Source organism: Notothenia rossii (genome assembly GCF_949606895.1).
Source record: "Notothenia rossii genome assembly, chromosome: 9".
NCBI classification, from domain to species: Eukaryota; Metazoa; Chordata; class Actinopteri; order Perciformes; family Nototheniidae; genus Notothenia; species Notothenia rossii.
In genome coordinates this window covers 40,344,669-40,361,002 of record NC_136907.1, presented here as the reverse complement: position 1 = coordinate 40,361,002, position 16,334 = coordinate 40,344,669, and the positions used below count along the sequence as shown (strand labels likewise).

At 43.3% G+C, this 16,334-nt stretch overlaps 2 long non-coding RNA genes across 4 annotated transcripts in view; both read left to right on the top strand.

The window, feature by feature from the left end:
* LOC307019472 overlaps positions 1 to 16,334 on the top strand; it is a 62,950-nt gene that overhangs the window by 2,228 nt on the left and 44,388 nt on the right. The window lies entirely within an intron of this gene.
* Positions 718 to 1,970, top strand: LOC307018994. The gene is made up of 2 exons (XR_013802554.1): positions 718 to 1,644; positions 1,717 to 1,970. It is a non-coding gene; the product is annotated as an uncharacterized lncRNA (long non-coding RNA).

Here is a 16,334-nt window from a genome sequence, read left to right as displayed (position 1 = left end):
TTCCAAAAGTAGACCTTCTCTCCGTTGTTCTGCTGATAAATTCTTTAAGCAGGGTCGAGACATCGCATTCATCGAGAAGGTCGCTATGCACATTCATAATGGCCAAATGAGTGAGTCTCTCCTGCTTAATAGTATTGCGCAGCCACGTTTTCAACCTGCGCAACGCCGAGAACGAGCGCTCGGATGCCGCGACAGAAATGGGCAGAGCCAGACAGAGCTTTATGAGCCTCTCCGCTTCCGACAGCATGGAGCGGGATTGGGGCTGCAAGGTGTGCAGAATGGCCAATACATCCTGAATGGTTTTCACTTCTCGCCCCCTACACACGTCGCTCAGGATGTCCAGCTCAAGGCTTAGCTGCTCTCTTGAAAAGGAAGTCAGTTCCAGGGAACCCACATCCACTCGTTTCCCTTGGGCCGCCTGTAGAACTGCCTGCTCTCGCCCTGCAGCTACGCGGAGTCCTTCCTGGTCAAAGCGCCGCTCCACCTCTGTGCGCACCAAGTCCAGGTCCTCAAACAATTCCCTCTTCCACAGGCTTGAATATTCTTTAATAGTTAAATATAACAGTTAAACAACAACCAACAAATAGTTTCCATATGGGCTGCCTATTTAAGCTGGGTGGGTCAACCTTAAATTTTCAATTTAAATTCAAATTATGAATATGGTTTGTTATGAAAGTAGGCCTATACGTTATTTAGTCAGTTGATACCGTTGTAATGACAGTGTGCGAAAAAGTACACGTCCCACCGTCCGGGACGTGTTATTTACAATATCGGACAAGTAGATCTTTCAATTGACTTGTCCGGCGGACAAGTGACGTTTTTCGCCCGGATTTATTGTTATATTATTGATAGATTCAGTTTACAAAAGGCAGAACTCATTCGCAAATTGGACGTGTCCGCCATTGTTCGTTTAGAAATGTTAGTTTCGGTTCTGTTTGTCGATTCCTAATGAAATGCATCTCGCCGCTTTCTGTACAGGGGCGGGGCGGGAAGTGTAGCACAGTGGCAGGGTTGGGAAGCAAAACTCAGTTCCGAGTAGGAACAAATAACAATTGTCCGTTCCCGGGATTGATAAGAGTTGTGAGGACAGGAGGCGAAGCCGAGCCCCGCGGACCGCAGCTCCCTCTCTCTGCTCCGGATCAGCTGATCGCTGCATGGTGCAGCTCAGCGTCTCTCTCTCTCTCTCTCTCTCTTTCTACACACAGCGGATTCACTGCCCGTTTAACAGCCTCATCTTTGTCAAACTTTCTTATGTTCTTTCTCTAACACGTAATGAAGGTTATTAGGACTTTTAGCTCCTTTGTTGTTAATATTGACCGCCATTTCCTTTATGAAGTGAAGCAGCTTCCCTGTGTCCTCGCGCTGTAATCATATCCCCGGACCCCCATACTCGGAGGAGCACAGGGATGTCAGTATTGTTTATAAGGCAGGGTATAGAAATTATTGAAATTAAAATACTATCTATTTACTTTTACAAACAGTGAACAGCTGGGCAGCTGCAGCATGTGTATTGCAGGACATGTGTAAGCGTCTTTGAGTTTTAGAAAAGCGCTAGGCCTATAGGCTATAAATATAATGTATTATTATTATTATTATTAGGCCTATGTGTTGGACATGTGTGGTTGGACTCTGTCTCACAGGCAGGTTGCAGCATGTGTGTTGCAGGACATGTGTTGGACACACAGATTGTGTGGTTGGACTCTGTCTCACAGGCAGGTTGCAGTGTAACATCAGAGGAGACTGGGCCAATTGTACATTCTTAAACTGCACCACTTAGAACTAACAAAACAATGCAGAGATTATGTTTATATAATTGTATTCAATAACCGTAATAAATTAAACAGTATGAACTGATTTGTAAATAGGAATACAGATTTGACTTAATGTTTTCATAAATATATTTTTCTCCCAGTTTGTCATGGGACTTATTTTTACCCTCTCAAAGAACCGGAATCGAGAACCGAAAATAACTGGAATCGAAAAGCAGAACCGGAATCGTTAAAATCTAAACGATACCCAGCCCTATGTGTGATGCAGTAAAATCTTACGTAAAAACCGTGGGAAAATGTGAAATACGATGGCGAAGAAGAAGATTCCAGTGGCCCCAATTTGTGTCCATTCTGGACAAGTGAAAATGTATTCGGACAAGTAAATTGCCAAACTCACTTGTCCATGGACAAGTACTCTCTAAAAACTTTTTCTCACACTGAATGAATTATTAATTGCAGGCTAATTTCGCAAATAAGCGTACATGGATGTAGTACATTATTATGAACTATGATATCGTTTTCTATGGATAGATCAAATCTGTCCACAAATGCTGGAGAGCACGCTCTGTGTGCGTATTTGTTGCATTCTTTCAACATTACAGACCGATGAGCTTTATGATTAATTTTAAAATACTGTTGGCATTATTTATTTATTTATTTATTTAGGCCTATTTATTTACCCTCGTTCTCCAACTCCCGTTCCTCCTCCTCCGCTGTATGGCAAAAACGCGCTGGGGTCTTGCTGGTGCGCACTGGATGAGGAGGCTTCAAGTTGTAGCGCTCAGTGTATTGTTTGGTCTTGGCCACAAGGTCAGCGAAGGTGTCATCTTGTCTGAGTGTGTTCAGTCGCTGGCAAAGAAGTTTGGCAGCTTCCATTGATCCAAGGGCTGTGACTTTGGTGCCTTGCAGTGACCGAGCCACGGATTCACATGGCGTAAACATGGTAACGCAGGCAAACAAACCAAAGACTGTGCGCGTAGTGGTGCCCTTTTTGAGCAATCCTGCCACTTTGGCACGCGTCTCCCCCTTGACAATCCTGTCACTCTCCAAGGTCCTAAATGTCTGCAGCATCTCTCCATAGCATGCCAGCAACCGTGACAGTGCCACAACTCTGACGCACCACCGAGTTGGGCACAGGGCAAGCAGGTTGATCACTTCTCCACATCCAAAAAGAGACTGGTATAACGTTTTTCTCTTTGCTGAATCATTAATCACAACTGTGACTTCCCGAACAAAGTTCAGTGTATCGGCAACAAGGCGCACTTCTTTTGCCACTTCTTGCAACACTAAATCCAGAGAGTGGTTTGCGCAGTGGACAAACAAGGAGTCAGGACATGTTTCCTTTAATCTTGCCTGCACTCCCTTGAACCTCCCTGACATGTTGCTGGCTCCATCAAAACAGTAGCCTTTCAGCTTCTCCAGCGGCAGATTTAGCCGAACAAGGACATCTTTAATGCACAGAAAAAGCATCTCGGCGGTTGTGTCTGGAGCGTTGTAAAAGCCCAGAAAGAAATTCTGGACTTCAAGATTGTCATCTGCAAATTGTATACTGCATGAGAACTGTTCTTTTCCACTGACGTCGGTGGTCCCATCAGCAGTTAAGCCGAAAAAAGGACTTTCGGATGCTTTGGCTCCGATTTTCCTCTGGATGTCATGGGCAAACAGCTCCAGAACTTCATTCTGGATGCTGCCCGACATCCAATTGTCCCTCCTCTTCATCCAGTTTTGCAGGTCAGGATCAGCGCGTACCCTCTCGACCACTAGCTGCCACAACACCCCATCCCAATTTGCAGCTCCTCTCAGAGGGAGTCCCTGGCGCCCCAGGAATCTCACGCTGCTGAAAACGAGCTCCAGCATTTTCCGGGCTGTTATTTGTTCTTTAGCAGCAGCCTCAGACAAAAGCGCATTAATTGGCGTAGTTTTCAATGCAGCCAATCTTTGAGTCGCATCTAAATGAATGCGTGTTTTCTCGTGGTCTCTGATTTTCTCCTTTGCTTTTCTCCAGTTTGAAAAGCCCGTATCTTTCAAAAACGGACTGTCAGCTTGTTCTGACCCGACCAACTTGCGCTTGACAGCTGACCTGCACACACCACACACAATGCCATCACTGACCGCGATGTATTCCAGCCACGGCCACTCTCTGAACCAGGCGGCCTTGCAGGAACGAGTGAAGTTCTCACCCAACTTCTTGGCAGGAAAATTGTAATCCTGTGGTGGTTTGCATGATATTGCCTCTTCTTGGCTAGCACCGGGTGCTGGTGGTGGCGCTGGGGAGGGAGGACGAGGCCGAGGGCCGCCGGGCCCTTCGGCTGCCTGCTGCTGCTGTCCGGTTGCTGGCACACAGCCTCTAGGTGTCTCTCTCGGACGTTTAGCTGGGTCGGGCGGATTTGTAAAAAAATCTGAAATTCGTTTTTGAGACATAGGCTAGTTCTAGCTGGCGTAGTTGAACTCAAATCATGTAGCCTATGCATATGCTAAAAACAAATGAGAGCCGCGAACACAGCAAACATAAAAAAAAATTCCGCTACTTTTTTTTTTTTTTTTTACACATAGGCCAACGTCACAGTGAGCTGTCAGATGCAGTCTGCATAGCAACAGCTATGCCATGCCAGCCAGGCTGCTGTATTGAGCCAGGCAGGGTGCATATCACATCAAAAGATCTGTATTAAGAAATACATGTAAGTCAGACAAATTGAGTTTAAATTCAGAATCTTTATTTTTATTTTTTTAACGTAGGCTAATCCTGTGATTCCTGAGGCTGACGGGAGGGGGTGCTGCCGCACCCCCCGCACCCCTAGTTCCGACGTCTATGGCTTCACGTGGCGGCGCAACAAATATTCTTGTTACTCCTGGGGCAATCTCTGGTGCTATCATCCCCTTTGTGGTGTGATTGAGGAGGGGATCACTAAGCACTTTATTGACCATCAGGCTTTTTCCATCTAAAAGGTTTTGTAGTCCTTCATACATCTCAACCTCATCACCATCGTGTTGTTCCTCAGCAGCTCCTCAGCAGCTCCTCTGCAGCTCCTCTGCAGCTCCTCAACCTCCTCAGCAAAGGACCTCATCAATTCCTCTGTAACAACGTGGGATTCGGGGCAGAATTGTTCCTTCTTCTCTGCCCCCGTCCGATAAATGAACTGTTTGGCTAAAAAGTGTTTTATCTTTGTGCTGACTCCTTTCAAGCACAGGCAGATCCACACCAGATTCTCCTTCTCAGGGTGTTTCTGTTTCAGAGGATGAGTCCAGCAGCTGAAGTTACGGGCTGCATGAGACCTCTTGTCCCACAGAGAAGCTCCTCTTCATCTTACTGCTTGTTGCGTATCACAGGAATGAAATGACCATCCAGCCAAACTATACATATTTGATGCTTTGGCTTTGCAGCCTGGTGTTTTTATTTACTTCAAGGAGTGTATGTAACGAATGTATGTCTGTTTGCTAAAGAGACATTATCAAAGGACTTTGAGGTTCCAAACAATTCAAAACATCAAGGTCAAGCTGGTTTAAGATCAGACATCTGTTTACCTCAAAGACACATGAAACAGCACAAATGAAAAACAAAATGCCATGAGAGCACACTTACTCCTGTCTCATTATCACACACAATCACTCACACACACACAAGGTATAAGGAGGTTTAATATGTATGAGTTTGGGAATGAGGGAGTGAGAGAAAAAGAGAGAAAGAAAGAAAGATATGAGGCGAAAACTGCGACTTGCTGTAAACCAAATCTACTGTATATTGTTGTCTCTGTGCACACACACACACACACACACACACACACACACACACACACACTCTTCCGCATCCATACCAACACACCTACATCATATTAGTTTCAAAAATGTATTCCAATGGCTGTCAGGGCCCCATTATACAACAGGCAAAGAAACCAAGAAATGACAAGCATGTAATTGAATGGTAAAATGTCACATCTGGTGATATAGAATAAAAAGGACAAATTGAACTATTTTCCTCCAATATAAAACCCTGACATTACAAAATGCATGATTTTATACCGGTATGGCGGAGAGATCAAAAGATGTGGTTGTAATGGAAGTGGATGGGACACGAGTGGCTAATGTGAGTTTTTTGTTTAATCTGATTCTGTGCAAAAACTAATAATCCACCAAAATAAATGTTGTTGCTAATCTTTGACATATCCAAGACTGTGATAAAAAAAAAAAAGCCGACCCGCCCAACATTCATTATATGGAAAATAACTGCCTTTTTTTGCATGTTTTTCATAGAAAACGCAAATTCATGTTTTCAAACTGGCAGTCCAAGGGTTAAAATCCTGAACATAATTTAACATTTGGTATTTTTGATCAGGACTGAAGTTGATTGAAAGATTTAACCCTAAAAAGTTTTTTAAAATATTAATATGTTTTCATTTTAGAGCAGTTTTTGGAAGTGGACATTTTTGTCCCGAATGACTAATATGTAACTTTTTTTGTTCAATCAGATTTTGTGCAAAAACTAATAATGCAAAAAAGTCTATTTTGCTGCTAATCTTTGACATATCCAAGACTGTTATAAAATAAAAATAAAAAGCCGACACCCCAACATTTATTATATGGAAAATAACTGCCTTTTTGTGCATGTTTTTCATAGAAAACGCAAATTCATGTTTTCAAACTGGCAGTTCAAGGGTTAAAATCCTGAACATAATTTAACATTTGGTATTTTTGATCAGGACTGAAGTTGATTGAAAGATTTAATCCCAAAAAGTTTAAAAAAATATTAATCTGTTGTAATTTTAGAGTAGTTTTTGGAAGTGGACATTTTTGTCCCGAATGACTAATATGTAACTTTTTTATGCAATCTCATTTTGTGCAAAAACTAATAATGCAAAAAAATCAATTTTGTTGCTAATCTTTGACATATCCAAGACTGTTATAAAAAAAAAGAGCCAGTCACCAGATATGTATATTTTGGAAAATAACTCATTTTCTCTGTTTTCATCATGAAAAAAAACAGTGGTTTCATGTATTCAAAATGACATTTTAAAGGGTTAAATTCCTGAAACTGATTACATTTCTGGTATTTTCTATTAGGGCGGAAGTTGCTTTTAAGATTGAACCCAAAAAAGTTGTGAAAAAAACCTTTTAATATAATGTTTTTATCAAAGTCTTTTGCAGTGGACATTTTTGTCTCAAATGACTTAATTTGCGTAGTCCAATCGAATGATACCGGAGGGTTAAGTTTCACTTTCGATTGCATGATATAGCCCAGATAAACACCTTCATCACACATGTGGCCACTTGTTTGTACCATTTTTAGGCGATTTGTAAAAAACTATGTGTTTTTGGATATTTGTGGAGTTAGGTGGTCCGCGAGTGTTTTTGTATTGGTTAAGTGGTCCTTGGTATGAAAAAGTTTGAGAAACACTGATCTTCACAGTCTCAACTGAAAGAGGACCAGAAACACATTAAAAATATAATAAAATGTGGAGACTTTGGGATATTTATCTCCCATTCTTTTATTTTCCGGGCATTTTACATACCAACCATGTCGTTGATATCACTGTTTACCAAACTACCACTTTTTTTGAAAAATGCTTAAAATGATGCAATATATGTTAAATACATGGTTTATACATGTAATTACTGGGGTTCCATTTCTTCTGATTACCTCATTTGGGCGTGCACATTTGCCGCGCGCAAACCTACCTCTTTTGGATTTGGAAAGGTTGGCATGTATGGTCCAAAACAAACCACTGCACATGGCGTTTGTCGACCTGACGAAGGCGTTCGACATGGTGAGTCGGGAAGGACTGTTCGCCATCTTGCATAGTCACTGTCACGGTTTGTGAAACAAGCAGGACCCAAATGCAGATATAAACTGAACTTCCTTTATTTCAAGGCTATGAGATGTACAATGACAAAAACAGAACACTCACCGCAGAACTTAGTCAGGGAACAAGACGAACCGACCAAGACAGACAGACAACCCAGAACTTAAATACACACAAGACTCAATCACACAACAAGACACAGGTGAGGAGGGAGGAGAAAACACAGGGGCCCAGGTGAACATAATCAGACCATTAGACACACCAGGGAAACTAATGACAAGACGAAAACACAGGAAAAAGGACCAGACAATAACCCAAAGGAAAACATGACATGGAAAACAGCAAAAACACCCAAACCTACAAAACTATAAACGTGACATAACATGAGAATCGTGACATAACGCCCCCCTCAAGGGACGGATTTCAGACGACCCAAAAAAAACAAAAATCCAGCAGGGTGGGTGGAGGGGTCAGGAGGAAGGGTCTCGGGTGAACGGCCCGGGGGCAAGGCAGAGTTCAAAAAAGGGGAATTCGGGCGGATGGCCCGGGGGCAAGGCAGAGTTCAAAAAGGGGAATTCGGGCAGACGGCCCGGGGGCAAGGCAGAGTTCAAAAAGGGGAATTCGGGCGGACGGCCAGGGGGCAAGGCAGAGTCCGAGGAGGGGTGAAGACCAGACAGCTCCGGAGGCCGGTCAGGAGCCGGTGTCGGCAAGATCCCCCATGGAAGAGGACACAGGACCGGCAGGACCCCCAGCAGGAGAGCAGTCGGCGGAATCCCCAACGCGACAGGACATGGAGTTGGCAGGACCCCCAGCGGAAGAGTAGTCTGCGGGACCTCCAACGGGACACGACATGGAGTTGGCAGGACCCCCGACAGAAGAGTAGTCTGTGGGATCCCCAACGCGACAGGACATGGAGTTGGCAGGACCCCCCGCAGAAGAGCAGTCTGCGGGACCTCCAACGGCTCAGGACATGGGGTTGGCAAGACCCCCGGCAGAAGAGTAGTCTGCGGGACCTCCAACGGGACACGACATGGAGTTGGCAGGACCCCCGGCAGAAGAGTAGTCTGCGGGACCTCCAACGTGACAAGACATGGAGTTGGCAGGACCGCCGGCAGTCTGCGGGACTTCCAACGGCACAGGACATGGGGTTGGCAGGACCCCCGGCAGAAGAGTAGTCTGCGGGACCTCCAACGGCACAGGACATGGGGTTGGCAGAACCCTCGGCAGAAGAGTAGTCTGCAGGACCTCCAACGGCTCAGGACATGGGGTTGGCAGGACCCCCGGCAGAAGAGTAGTCTGCGGGACCTCCAACGTGACAAGACATGGAGTTGGCGTCGGGCGGACAGCCATCAGGACACGGGGAGCTGGCGTCGGACGGACAGCCAACCGGAGACGAGGTGCTGGAGTCGGCCGGTATGCTGACAGGACACGGGGAGCTGGCGTCGGACGGACAGCCATCAGGACACGGGGAGCTGGCGTCGGACGGACAGCCAACCGGAGACGAGGTGTTGGAGTCGGCCGGTTTGCCGACAGGACTCGGGGAGCTGGCGTCGGAGGGACAGCCAACCGGAGACGAGGTGCTGGAGTCGGCCGGTACGCCGACAGGACTCGGGGAGCTGGCGTCGGACAGACAGCCAACCGGAGACGAGGTGCTGGAGTCGGCCGGTACGCCGACAGGACTCGGGGAGCTGGCGTCGGACAGACAGCCAACCGGAGACGAGGTGCTGGAGTCGGCCGGTACGCCGACAGGACTCGAGGAGCTGGCGTCGGCCGATGAGTCAGCAGGCGACGAGGAGCCGGAGTCGGGACCATGGTTACTGGAGCCGGCACTGAAGCCGGGAACATGGCTGTAAGGTCCGGTTCTGGAGCCGGAAAGATGGCTGTAAGGTCCGGTTCTTGAGCCGGAACCCTGGCTGCTGGGCGCGGAACCCTGGCCTTGCGTCTCTTAGGAGTTTTTTGGAGGCTTCGTGGACCCCCAAACTCCAGACCAGACCCCAAGAAAGGGTCAGAAAATGAGGACTGGCTCTCAGGGCTACGTGAAAAAATCCTAAGCCACTCGGGCAACAAGCTCCAGAGCCAGGGCTTGCGAGCAACCTCCTGACGTGCCTCCTTCAACGCAGCCTCTCTACCCCGTCTAGATGAGGCGCCTTTCCACGTATAACAAATATACTCCAGAGAATATCCAAGACGTTCCGCCTGTAGCTTGAAAAGGTCTGCTGGGTCCATTTGAAGGTTGGTTCGTACTGTCACGGCTTGTGAAACAAGCAGGACCCAAATGCAGATATAAACTGAACTTCCTTTATTTCAAGGCTATGAGATATATGTACAATGACAAAAACAGAACACTCACCGCAGAACTTAGTCTGGGAACAAGACGAACCGACCAAGACAGACAGACAACCCGGAACTTAAATACACACAAGACTCAATCACACAACAAGACACAGTTGAGGAGGGAGGAGAAAACACAGGGGCCCAGGTGAACATAATCAGACCATTAGACACACCAGGGAAACTAATGACAAGACGAAAACACAGGGAAAAGGACCAGACAATAACCCAAAGGAAAACATGACATGGAAAACAGCAAAAACACCCAAACCTACAAAACTATAAACGTGACATAACATGAGAATCGTGACAGTCAAGGCATAGGCTGGTCAAATCGCTTCATGAGGACATGTCAGCAACGGTTTTCTTTGAAGGATCTACTTCAGACAGCTTCTCCGTTCGCAGTAGAGTCAAACAAGGCTGCGTGTTCGCGCCCATGCTCTTTGGCATCTTCTTCTCTGTTGTGCTGCATCATGCATTCAGTGATCACGTGGACGAAGACGGCATTTTCCTGTACACACGGTCAGATGTGAAGCTGTTTAATTTGGCCCGGCTGCGCGCGAAAAGAAAGGTACGGAAGGTGCTAGTTTGTGAGCTCTTGTTCGCGGACGACGCAGCTCTGGTGTCTCACAGCGCAGCTGGTCTACATCGCCTGATGGACAGATTCAGTGCAGCATGCTCTGAATTTGCAATGATCATAAACAACAAAAAGACAGTTGTTATGCACCAAGCAGGAAGCGCAGCGTCGCCGGTGATGGTGAACGAGCATGTGCTGGAGACTGTTGACCAGTTCACGTATCTTGGCTCAACAATCAGCAGTGACCTGTCATTAGTTAAGGAGATCCAGACTCGTATCGGCAAAGCCGCAACGTCTTTCAGTCGTTTGCGCTCAAGAGCCTGGAGCAACAAATACCTCACAGAGCGCACTAAGACACGTATCTACCAATGTTGTGTGGTCAGCGTCCTGCTGTATGGTTCCAAGGCGTGGTCAACTTACGCGTGGCACGAAAGAGAGCTAAATGCTTTTCACATGCGGTGCCTGCGCAACATCCTCGGGATCACATGGCGGGACAAGGTCACGAACGAGGCGGTGCTGGCGCGTACAGGCAGCAAGTCAATGTTCCAAACACTGAAGGTCAGGAGGCTGCGGTGGCTCGGTCACCTTCGCAGAATGCCTGATGGCCGCCTGCCAAAGGACATCTTATACGGCGAGCTGAGCGCTGGTTCCAAAGGCAGAGGACGACCACTGCTGCGCTTCAAAGACGTCGTAAAACGTGACATGAAGGCGCTGGACATTGCAGGGCCTTCATGTGATGAGTAAAACAATTTTTGAAGTGGCGCCAGCAGCTGCGCGAAGGTGGTGACAGACTTGACCGGAGGATTTGTGGACTTGCTCAAAAACTTGGAAATACTGTATCGCTCTGATTGCACTGTACAATCTCTTGTAGATTTTCTTGCCAATAATGATACATGTAATTACTGGTGTTCCATTTCTTCTGATTACCTAATTTGGGCGTGTACATTTGCCGCGCGCAAACCTACCTCTTTTGGATTTGGAAAGGTTGGCATGTATGGTGCGGTTATGTCAAAGTAGTCCAAAAAAGATGTCAAGATATTTCTTGCTCCCTCTGTATGGGCCATGAGTAATAATTACACTCCAAAATGATTTAATATGACAATTTGAGAACAAAATAATTGTTATAACACTCTCCAGCATGTCCTGTGTACTGTGTGAATGTGTAAATTAACAGACTTGTAATACCACTGCCCCATCTAAGGCATGATTAGATCCGACTTTAATTACACTTGAGTATTCCATTTAGCCATGTGTTGCTAGGATGAAATATAATGGGCCAATAACTTAACTTGTAATTATATTATAACTTCAGGGTACATTGCAGTTCAATGAATCCAAAGAAGGTTGTCAAACACACTAGTTGTTGTTGCCAGCAGATTGAAGGGCCCTGAGTTTAACAGCAGCACAACCAATGTGATTTGAATGCTGTAATTGATGTGACAGCTCCAAAGATAATGGCAAAAACAGAATAAAACTGATTGATTTTGTTTTGTTATGACTCCAAACATGCATCAGATAGAGACAGAAGTCTTACAATTATAGATCATAATTAACCTCCCCCTCCTCTTTCCATCTCTCTCGCTCTCCTCCATCTCTCTCTCCAGCTGTTCATTAGCATTCAGCTGTGAAATGGGGATCATCCAGTCCTGTTGAGATGGAACATAAAACATTTAACTTCAATTAGACCGCACCAAAACACAGTCAATCCTGCTGCAAATAGAGCACAACAGGCCTCTGATCACTAGGTGTGTGTGTGTGTGTGTGTGTGTGTGTGTGTGTGTGTGTGTGTGTGTGTGTGTGTGTGTGTGTGTGTGTGTGTGTGTGTGTGTGTGTGTGTGTGTGTGTGTGTGTGTGTGTGTGTGTGTGTGTGTGTGTGTGTGTGTGTGTGTGTGTGTGTGTGTGTGTGTGTGTGTGTGTGTGTGTGTGTGTGTGTGTGTGTGTGTGTGTGTTTGAGAGAGAGACTCTGAGTTTGTGTGTGTGTGTGTGTCTCTGAGTTTGAGAGAGTGTGTTTGAGAGAGAGAGAGAGTGTGTGTGTGTGTGTGTCTCTGAGTTTGAGAGAGGGTGTGTCTGTGTTTGAGAGTGTGTGTGTCTGTGTCTGTGTTTGAGAGTGTGTGTTTGTTTGTTTGTGTGTGTGTGTGTGTGTGTGTGGCTCCAATCTGCCCAGCAACACCATGACAACCAACTGCAGTACTGAGTCCCATAAGAATATATTGAGGAGTATATCTTGAGTGAGTTTCCCATCAATTGCTAAAAAGGCTGAATAGTGTAATAGTTGAATGGTTTCTGTAGCTGAAAGTAAGCTGAAGTTATGGAGAGCTAAAGTATTGGCTGATTTGAAGGCTCTTCCCATTGACTTCCATGTTAAAAAACTAGTTTAAAAAGCTGAATATTTCAAAAAGTATAAAATATTTTGAAAAAGTTGAAAGTTCCCCATTGATTGCTGAAAAGGCTGAATATTTTAATAATTGGATGGTTTCTGTAGCTGAAAGTAAGCTGAAGTTATGGCGAGCCAAAGTATTGGCTGAAATAATAATAATAAGGGGAAGAACTAGAAAATGCATTTCCTGCAGAAAATGCGTTCGAATGCTGTAAACTGTGAACATTTATGGCTGAATTTAGCTGAAAATGCAGAAAAAGCTGAATATGTTATTAGTTGAATGGTAGCTGCTTTTAGCTACAGAGACCAAGTAAGTGTGTTGCTGAACTTAGCGGAGAAATGCAGAAAAGTGAAATGATTTGAATCAAATTGTTTGTTTAAAACTTGAAAGTGAAATGTTAAACTGGAGTAGCAAAAATAGTGAAGAAGCTTAATATTTAAAAGAAAAGGTTTAAAAAAGGTATAAACAACAACATGTAGGCCTATAGCCTCAATGTCCTGAAATCACCTGAAGATGAAATGTCAAACTGATAAAGCATATTCTTCTTTTTTATAAAGTATACTAAGGTATAAACAGTACAATTCATAGACATAATTCCCCTAAAATAGCTGTATAATGTATTTGTTGAATGGTTTCAGGAGCTGAAAGTATGCTGAAGTATTAAAACGTACTGTAGTACTAGCAACAATAGCAGTAATATTGTACTAGAAGCTGGAGTAAGAGTTGTAGTAGTGCAAAAGTGAATATTTTGAATGAGAGTTAAAGAGACAGTTCATCCCCAAATCACCTGAGGATCTTTGTGGAGTGTACAGTATATGCAAAACAGTGTAGATCAAACCATTAGTATGAAGCAGACAAGTTTCCACATTACAATAAAAGGTTTTTATTAGGGCCGGGACTCGATTAAAAAAATTAATCTAATTAATTACAGGCTTTGTAAGCAATTAATCGCATTTTTAATCACATATAAATATTTGACCTGAGAACAGTGAGAAGCAATTTTTTTCACATGGATTTTAGTATACCATTGAATAATGACTGAATACATAAGCTTAAGCAACAAAACATTGTTTATTTTTTTCAAGGTGGTACTGAACAAAGACCAACAGAAAAGTGCAATTTTTGCCATAAAGTGTAGCAATAGCATATTTAGGAATATAGTACATTTCAGAGATTCAGGTAGCCTATAGGTAGGTAGACTTCTGTAAACTATAACACTTTGTTTTTTAAGTAAAACACAATACTTTCAAGTACATTCAGAACATTGGAAACCCTGACTATTAGAAAACATCTCTCTGTTGCTTCAGAGGCCATAACAGACTTTGTTGATTTACCAACAGTTGATTTAAAAAATCTAATCAATTTCAGTCCAACTCTCTCAATAACCTTGGCCGAAACAATAAACAGTTCAACATAAAGTGCCAGTTGCACCAACAACGTAATAAATAGTTCAACATAAAGTTTACCATTTAAAATAAAATAAAAAAGTGCCAGTGATTGACCTCAATCCCTCCTATTTTTCCAATATCCTGATGAAAAATAAAATCTCTCTGTTGCATAGGCCACTGTTTGATCAACGCGAATTGGGTGTGGGTCCTTGTACTCCGAGTCGAGCTAACGTCCACGCTAGCTTCCACGCTAGCTGCTATATGTTTTGCATTGAGGTGATACTTGAGGCTTGATGTGCTGCGTGATATGCGAATTCCTTTTTGCATAATTTGCAAACAACCGTGCTCTTATTGACGCTTCCATCCGTCCGTTTTTTAAAACAAAATGTCCCATCCACGGGGCCAACCAAAGCGGTCTCATCAGCTTCTTCGTTCACGTTTGACTATTGTTCACTGTGGTTTGTTGTTGTTTGAAGTCATGAACATTAGTTGGTGCTCCAGTATAATCGGTACCCCTGAAACTCATCCAGTGAGAAACGTTCCGCGGTGCAAAAACAAGTGCGATTAAAATGCGTTAATTTTTTTAACGCGTTAATTTTTGTGTAATTAATTCATCTTAATTAACGCGTTAAAGTCCCGGCCCTAGTTTTTATAGATTTTGTGAGTCAACAATGTTGTGCTAATTAACAGTATTATTATCTTCAAAATGCAGCAATTATTATTAGGAGTCATATCATATTAATAGCATAACATAGACACAATGAAATTAAAAGAAATTAGAAAATGTCAACAAAAAAGAAACCTTCTCTGCATTAAGCCTAAACGTTTCATGTTGGCCTTAGATCTGACAATAGGGGAACTTTGACAAACCAGGAGGAAATGTATAAGGCCCTTTGGCTGCATTTTGGTGGCAGTTGCACTGATTACAAAAAATGTAAGAGATCTTTTGTTCATTTTTTTATTTTAGAATTTGGTGGATTGTGACAATTTGTTTTACTTAGTTAATTTTCAACTTAACAATACATTGATTATGGTGTAAATTATCTGACTAATAGTTTCAGTCAGCTGCACCTTTAAAAGTGCACTAAACATTTTAAGAAAGTTAGATTAATATAAAACCTTTGATAAAATTCATCCTATACACCTAAATGTTTGCATAAAACAAAAGACCAATAAACAAATTAAACAAACAAAACAAAACAAGGTCATACTTGCTAAACCAAAATGCTTGGTTACTTAACAATTATTTATCAAACAAGTTGATAAGGCAGGGCTTAACCATATTGTCACCATCGGGCAATGGAAGTGTGTGCTGTACAGTGTTGGGCAAGTTACTTCCAAGATGTAATATATTACATATTACTTATTACTCTCTTTAGAAAGTAATAAGTTACATTACAATATTACTGTCTCTGAAATGTAATGAGTTACACTACTTTAGTTACTTTTTAGTTACTTTCACCAAAATAACCGCAAAAGAATAGCTAGGTATTTGAAATGCTAAAATGTAGTTTAGTGCAGCTCATTATGCATCCAGTGAAGGGCAATGAGGTATAGCATAACAACTGTGTAGGCCCTTAAGGCTACTAACAACTTGTATTACAGGGCTTAGTTGAATACTCCATTCTGATTGTAAATTCTTAACATGTGACACATTGTTAATACAGCAGTACAAACCGCTGTCAAGGACTATAATGAAGGTTAACATATTGTAAATCAAGGCAAATATTATTTAAACCATGCTCATGGTTTGAAATGGCAAACATTGAAAGGCAAAAGTATTATTAAAACCATGTAGCCTACTACATCATCACCTTGGTCCCATCATATACGCTGGGAAGAGAATATTTACTGTGCTTGAAAACTGGTATCACATCATTATGTGAGGTTGACTTTGTGACCTGGAGAACATTTCAGCTGCAACATCAGCTCGTTGATAATAAGCTTGGGATATGAGATATTTTTGTAGCCATTCGTGGTGAAGGCATCTGTGCTATTGTATGCATTATTTTTGACCCAACATTTCTACAGGCATGTCAGAATATGGTACTATTTTCACATGAATATTCTAGCCATTGTCTATTTTTATACCACAA